Source organism: Dendroctonus ponderosae, unplaced genomic scaffold (genome assembly GCF_020466585.1).
Source record: "Dendroctonus ponderosae isolate FM_Combo_2020 unplaced genomic scaffold, Dpon_F_20191213v2 Dpon_F_20191213_5, whole genome shotgun sequence".
In the NCBI taxonomy this organism is placed as follows: Eukaryota; Metazoa; Arthropoda; class Insecta; order Coleoptera; family Curculionidae; genus Dendroctonus; species Dendroctonus ponderosae.
Genome location: NW_026018715.1, coordinates 199,655 through 207,989, shown reverse-complemented (window position 1 = coordinate 207,989; position 8,335 = coordinate 199,655). Strand labels below are relative to the sequence as shown.

The 8,335-nt window shown below is 33.1% G+C and overlaps 1 long non-coding RNA gene across 1 annotated transcript; it reads left to right on the top strand.

Moving 5' to 3' along the window:
• The first annotated feature begins 4,895 nt into the window (after positions 1–4,895).
• On the top strand, positions 4,896–7,882 carry LOC125504451. The gene is made up of 2 exons (XR_007281499.1): positions 4,896–5,044; positions 6,503–7,882. It is a non-coding gene; the product is annotated as an uncharacterized LOC125504451 (long non-coding RNA).
• Positions 7,883–8,335: the final 453 nt, after the last annotated feature.

The window sequence follows — 8,335 nt, the reverse complement described above, 5'->3', positions numbered from 1 at the left end:
CTGACTGTCAAGGCATTATTTTCAATGCGACCGAATTATGGTTAGCAGGGCATCCAATAAATTATAATATTCTTTTAACCATCAATTAGAGATTATAAAATTTTCTTAACACAATCTTTAAACATAGTAACAAATTGAGAACATGGTATTTGCGGAATGTTTTTGATACAATGCTATTAATTAATTAGTTAATTTATAAATACAAAACAGCATATTCTCTTCCAGTATTTTTTCATACCGGGCATCTTTAATTTTTGTCGTTAATTAACTCCCAAGTAGGCCACTTTATAACTGAATTGGGACACTTTGCCCTAAAATACAGTCCTAGTTCTGCAAAAAAAATATGCTTTCAAATAGTTCACAATGTATAAGTGACTGAAAATATAGATGAGTGCACTCAAAGTATTGCAAAGGATTACGGATAAACCAAAATCTAATAACAAGATTCATTTGGCCAAGACATAAAAATTCAGACTAATATGGGAGAAATTAAAGATATATAAGGCCCATTAGCTGATTTTTGAAATCCATCGGAAAACTTTGCCTTTCAATATGATGTAAGATATAAATACGAAATCCTAGTTAAACGATTTCAAGTATAGTAGAATTTTCGTAGCCAACTATTGACGCTACTTGATCCTATCCACCAAAGAGAAACAAAACACAATTAAAATTACAATGTGAACCCCACAAAGGCAATAAGCTCGTCTAAATGAGGTATAGACGAGTATTTTGCTATAAGGGTTGGCAACATCCAATACTTTATAACAAGTCGAAGCGGTTAATTTAGGTATCCATTTAATCAAATTTTAAATGTATTCTTTATGTGTTTCGTATCCAAAATATTGACACATACCGTTTATATAAAGAGTGTCAAAATAAATTTAAAAACAATTCATCATGGAGATACTTTTCTCTTTCTGAAGAAAAAAACAGGCAAGTTTATGAATAAAACCACTAACTTGAATATAAAACAATGAATTGAATAAAATTAATGTCACAATAACATGGCACATGATAAATTTTATTTAAAGATGCCAAACTTTACAGCAGTAGTTAAATCCAGCGTTTCTGTTATTGAACTTCATCGACTTTATTATTAAATATTTTAGGAAATTTTAACGTAACCGAAAATACCACAAGTTACAAATTTAAAGAGACACGGTCACAGAAGCCCGACAACATCATCAAATGTTTTTTGCCTAGTCGACCTCTTTTTACTCTTTGGTTAAACTATTATACAGGATTAACCATTTTATGTTTGGAAGGTAAAGTAACAAAAACAGACAAAATATTCAGATGTTGACGAAAATTTTAATTGAATATAAAGATTAAGCCTTGACATACGTAAAAAACAATACCATTTAAATGTTCTCCACGGGACCTCCTACAGGCCTCAATCCTGTTGAGGTAATTTTGAATGACTTTTCGGCACATTAAACGGCACGGTAAATTTCGGTCATAACTTCACGGATATTGGCTTTCAGTTGCTCAAGAGTTTGAGGATTGTTGGCGTAAACACGGTCTTTCGCATAGCCCCAAAAAAAGAAATCTAACGGTGTTAAGTCGATTAACGATGTTAAGCAGGATCTTAAGGGCCAATTGACATCACTCAATCTCGAACCACATGTCTTCCAGATCATAATCTTCAGTTTCTCTCTAAAAATAATCGGTTAACATGCGTCCATAGCGCTCAGAATTGACTGTTATGGCTCTTCCTTGATCGTTTTAAAAAAATACGGGCTAATAACACCACCATGACCATAATGCACTCCATACGGTCACTTTTGCAGGATACAAAGGCCTTTCTGCGATCCCTTGAAGATTTTGAGGGCCCCATATACGGCTGTTCTGTTTATTCACGTGACCACCGAGCGAAAAATGAGCCTCATCGCTGAAGAAAATTCAGTCATCATCATCAACGGCTTGTTGTTAAATCACCCAATTTACGTATGCTCTGCGTCGCCCATGATCTTGAGGCTTAAGTTGTAAAATTCGCTACAATAAGCCATACCAGTAAGACAACCTCGACTGTTATAACCCGTTATAAACCGAGCTCAACAAGAATTTTGACTTTGCTTAAATATTCAAATTCATAGTTTTTCCGTTACACACGTACGTTGTTGACGAGAGTTATTTCTTTACAAAACGCATTTCGAAATCAAGTAAATGTCATTGTTACCTTTGGCCTAGAGCGCTTTTTCTTGTAGAGAGACCATATTAAGCACCAATATTGTATTGGTGAATTGTAGATTATCCATCCAATCCACAATCTAAAATTGGCGATATTCCTTTTAAGGATTGACTAGAGATCACGGAGGACATATAATGAAAGTGTTGGGTTTATTTCCCGAAAATTTTAGCTCTTGAGAATACTTTCAACTTTGCTTTTAACTACATTTGTAAAGTTAAGCAAGGGCCAAGTGGTAGTCTCATAGTACAACTAAATATTTAAAATAAAACATTGTAACACTTTCTTCAAGCTAGAAAACATTTAAATTTTGAACAACTTTGTTTGTCTTTTGAACCCTTCAATTTTGTACAAAATATCATAGCGGCTGCTACGTATTCAAATATATTTATGAACAAATGTATCAGCCTCAGGTCTACCTAGGCTATAACGTCAACTTTATATTTGTGTTTAAATTTTTATCTGTTCTTCAGAATACCCGACAAACATTTATGGCACAACAGGCCTCAAATCTACAATACAATCGAAAATGCATCATGCGGAGCTTAAGGAGAGCCTACATCGCTGAAATCTTCTACGTGATAGAAGCCAATTGAATCTCGTGTTAAAGTGAACGGAATTGAATAGTTAATTGTCAAAGTCTTACTGTAGGTAAGCAGGTTTCAACAGCTGCGATTAAATTTTGCCCTCTAACTTTTCAAGAAACTCCGTTCATCAAATAACAGGTCACGAGGGGCTACATCCCTACCGTTCCATCAAATTTATACATTCTCGCCCGAAACCTTCGCTTTAACATAAAACGATGCCATTAGATCCAAATATTAATGCCGAAGCTGATGTTATAAAAATGAGAAAATTTCTTATGAAGAGATTAGGCAGTGACATGTTATGTGTAGTTTTAGGGTAAATAGAGGAAACATATTCGATTAAAAGTAGTTGTATCCTTGTCTTAAAAACTCAATTAGAAATAACATTTTTAAACTCTAGATTTTTTCTTAACCGCCTGGAGTGGGGAATTTATATATTCATCAGTAAAACGAATTAAATTTGTTTGTATTTCAGCAATTTTTTTGATTTACGAATAAATTATCTAGGATATATCCATCTGTTTAAAAGATATATCTTTAGGTGTCATTTGATTTTTGTAAATATCTGAAACTTTTTGACCTCATTATATTAACCAATCTATAACTTTAAAAGATTTTTTACAAAATCGAATATTTGATTCAATTTATGCTTCCAAAGCATTTTTTATGTTCAATAGAGTGGCAATCATATTGATTTTGAACAGCGGTTGACTGCCAACGCGCCTTCTAAGGGAAATCGTGCCGTTTTGAAACATATATTTCCGAATCGGGTAAAATAAGTCACATATTTTGCGCCGAGGAATCTTTCAGTTGGTGAATAAAAATACTTTCAGCTGGAACAGCGCTTTAAAATTTAATATTTCACCAATATTGCAATAAATTTCGATTACTTATAGATCATCAACGTTTTGCCATTTTCGCCAACTGCCATTTTCGCTTTGCTCAATTTTTCATCAAATAGGTTCAATTCGGGTTGTAACTTTATGTGGGTAAATCTTGTGCACTTCTCATTGTTACATCTGGGAAATATTGCGAAAACTAAAATAAATTGTAAATTATGTAAAGTGCTTTCTTGTAAACTCAAGCAAATTCAAATAGATAAGAGAAATTCGGATTTTCCCGAGTAATATTTTTGAATTGCCGATTGCACTTTCTAAATATAATTCTAAAAAAATTGCACATTGGAGAAACCACTTTCAACTGAACAAGCAAGCTTTGATAATAATTTACGGCGTTTTAAAATGTAACTTTATCTATATTGCAATAAATTTTGCTCACTTATAGATCATCAGCTTTCAGTTAGTAACTTTATGGGGTAAATAATGTGCACTGAAAATTATTATTTATTTGTTTATGAACATGCAAGAGAATCATATGCATTACAGGATTTCAAGGTTTAATTTAAAGTTTATACTATTCTGTCGGAGACTCATAATCAAACGAATTTAAGAAACATGGAAGTCTTCCAACTGATAAAATTGTAACGTTTGTAGCTGATTTATCGGTAACATGATTTGTATTTCTTCTTTTTGGTAATTATGTCGTTTAAGTTTACTTTTTGTAAATTTGCGTATAAAACAACAGGTATTTACTTGAAACTAATGGGGAAACCGTATTTTGCAAAAGCGAATCATAATATTGTTGTGTACTTTAAACTATGGCACTTTGGAAGTTATCACTTTTAAACTTCTTTCAGTATTTTTTCTGTATACCTTAAAGTGTTCGATACAGTTCTGTCAGAGGACCGGAAATTACAAAAAAGCAACTAATTGTAGCACAATTACTATTTCGCAATTTCTAATTGAAATTTCAAGTGATTTAAGAAGGGAAAATACAGGATATATAATAGGCAAGGCATGGAGAAGTTATCTTATGCAGACCATTACAGACCGGCCTCAAATATTTCCCTCATCTCAAAATCAGAAATAACGTTAATATGATATTCTAGAATATTTCACAAATGTATCTATCGTAACATTGAAAAATAAAACAGGTAATGGCTGAATAATAATTGTCACTGAGTCAAGAGCTGCTGAAAGCGAATAATTCCTCAATGGCAAGTTTTACGGAAAACCAAATAAAAGTGACAAAAAGCAATAAACACTTTGAAATTTATTTGGAATATGTGACATTGTATAGTGTTCTCAAATTGAAATGAACTGTTCAACGACAGTATGCGTTACAAATTGCGAAAATTTGGCAAGATATGACAAGAAAATTGAATAATTGTGGTGGACCTGTCAGAGATGCTACCCACTGGAAAAAGGTAATACAGCTGTTTATCTATTTAATGACTGCACATTATGTGTATTATAACTTGGATAATTTAATATTTTGATCTTTAGTTTCTCGCTTTTAAACACCGCGTGAACTTATCCTTAACCAAATTTCGGTTTCACTTAATTTTATTTCATTGGCTCAAGTTAATTGACTGACTAATCAGTTTTTCACGGATTAATTTAATTGATTTAATATAATACTGCCTTTCTTGGACCGGTGACACCGTTTTCTCATCAAACGGATGTATACCGGGTGTCAATTTGAAAACTTCCCACCCTTAATATCTTTCTTGCAGTTAAAAATATGAAAAATTGGAAAAACCCGTCAATTTTATTTGTACGGGGAACACTTTAAATTAATATTTTTAGCCTCCTTGTTTCCATCCCTTAGGAGGGCTTGATGTAACCCTGAGAATGTTAAATGGGAAAGGGGGGTCAAGTGGCACATCGTTTAAAAAAGCTTTCAATTCTCTTTACACTAGTTACTACTTTGTTGCTTTTGTCCAGAGGTTTTCGAATAATCGCGCTTCAAAGTAATACCCAAAAAGAAGTTTGAAAGAAAATGTTTTCATTGATAATAATGTTCGAATTTTTGAAGATGTTTTGCATTAAAAATTAAAGGTTTTAGAGTTAAACTTTAATTATTATTGACATGATTTCATTTTTATAATAAACACTTTAAATGAGCAGCCGTCTTAATTAAAATAAAGTTATTTCCAACTTTAACATAGTTGTCAAAATAAATACTGAAGCATACTGTTAGTATTTGTTACTATGGAAACAATGCTGTATATCTTAAACTATTTTCCGTGACTAACTTCGATCAACTAAATTTAAAAAGTATAAATTGTTCGAAGACACTTTATTTTCGAAAAAAACCTATCTATGTAATATATCACAGAAATCGTAATAACATGCTCTATTAGGTAAAGAAATAATCAAGTACGGTTGCCATTTAAAAAAACTTAAATTTGTGTCATATGTCAAAAATAACATTTATTTTGGAGAAATGTCTTATGCCATTTTATTTGGAAATTTCCTATAAGTTTTTTATTTAATGTTTTCCTTTAAAATTAATATCAACGGAACTAGGAGTAATTTAAACATTTACTATAAATAAGATTTTCCCAAATATCTCTTGATAGCTGTCAAATTTTAGAAAAATTAAATTGCATTCGAGTAGAGCATTAAAAACTACAATTCTTTGTCCAGTTAACCTTTTTCGTAACTGGTATAGTTTCGAAGATCCTTCCGCTGGTCATCGAAAAAAACTCACCCTGTATATGGTTACGCATTTCACAATTTATTCTCTTAGTAGTATTTTTGGAAACAGGTTTTATGGTTTAGAAGTCCATAATTTCGAGACACCAAGTATATGAAATACAAAACAGATAGCTATGAAATAGCTGCTTCCATTTTGTGATTATTCGTAATTTGTTTGTTAGGTGTTTACCGAATGGAAATCACATACTCGACGCAATAACGAAGCAAATTTAAACGAATTAGAAGAAAAGCTTGTGAAGCTTATCGGCCTTACCAGCAAACCAGAAAGAAAACATCAGATCAAATTGCAAAGTTACACGAACAGTTTTACAAACAAGGTGGGAGTTCTTTTGTCGAAAATATGGCTATTTTATCAAACATAAAAGAGAAAACTGATATATGTGAGATTCGTGAGAGAAGCAGATGTAGTGAGATAGGAGTAATCAATTCGAACTTCACAGTACAGAAAAATAAAGCTTTGAGTGATTCTAGAAATGATAGTAGACGTGTAAGCTGTTGTTACGCCATGATGGGATTTACTGTCGATGGCTCTAAGAAACATTTTATGTAATCAGAAATCCACACGTCATTAAGCAAACGTGTTTAAGCATGTAAAACGTATAAACCTGCAGGTCCAAGCATTGAATCGACAAGATAGTATTTTGCTTACTCATGTGCTATCCAAAAATTAAAAATGTCTATCTACTTAATGTACTGAGGGTACTTTTTTGGGATTGGAACCATGTAAAAGGTGTTTTTTACAGATACAGAAATTTAAATTGAAATAAACCTCATACAATTCATGTTAGGGTCATGGTACTGGCTTTATTGAAAAGACAATTATATGCCATTATAGCGTAAGTATGATTTGGGGTATTTGAGCGACGCGGCTGGCTCGAATGAAGAGCAATCCACGGAGGAAGTCTAATTTCCTACCACTTAAATTATACTAGACCATAAAAAAACACATCAAACAGGAGGTTTTCTTGGACATACCGGCGCCTCTTTAATGGCTTTCGGATTTTTAATTTTTGCCGCTCCAAATTCGCCAATTTTTTTCGAAAAGCAGCCAGCTCAGTTTCCCAATCTCACCTGCGCTACGTTCATTTTATGTCTACGTCTATCGACATAATCGTTTTTGGCTTAAATAAACAAAATTGGCGGATTTAGCAGCAACGAAAATCCAGAAGCCATTATTGAGACCCCGTCACATCCAGAAAAACTCACTGTTTTTGTCCTTTACGGTCTGAAAGAAGTTTGGAAGTGGCCGAAAATTGGACGTCCAGAATGCTCTTCATTTGAGCCAGCCGCGGCGCCCAGATGCCCAAATCATATTAAAGCTATAATGGCATACGATTGTATTTTCAATAGATCCAGTTAACATGATGTTAGTTAGTTTCATTTCAGTTTAAAGTTCTATACCTCTAAAAAACACCCTTGACGAGTAGAAAACACGAGTTTGTTTATGAATAATTTCAACTGTAAAAACAACCCCCGTTAATCTATTGCAACAAGAGTTTTGATGTAGGTATATCAGATAAATAAATATTTTCAGTAATCTATTCCGCAAAGGGTCATTTCACTCATCACACAATGCCATCCTTTGACTTAGTCGTTATACTAAAAGTCTGCCTCTCAATGTCAATATTCAACAATTTGCTTTCTTTTTATGGTAGTAAATCCGCGTTATTTTCAATACAAGTCAGATTCTCATTAGTTAATATTCTGAAGACATTATCAAAGTTAACAAACATTTCAAAGTAGCCTTGAAGGATATAAAGTTATTCAACCAAAGGGAGGGAGTAAGGAATCCCATGGGGCCTGGATTGGGTAGTGTCCCGGGTACTGCCGTGGGTCGCTTAGGAAAAAGAAATGTAAACCACCTCTCTACGGATTGTAAGTTGCGTATCCCAATTATCTTGCTTATTGTTGACCACAATTCTCAGATAGTTATCTATGGTTCTGTTAAATCGCTCTACCATGCCATCAGATTCTGGGTGCAAAGGCGTTGTTCT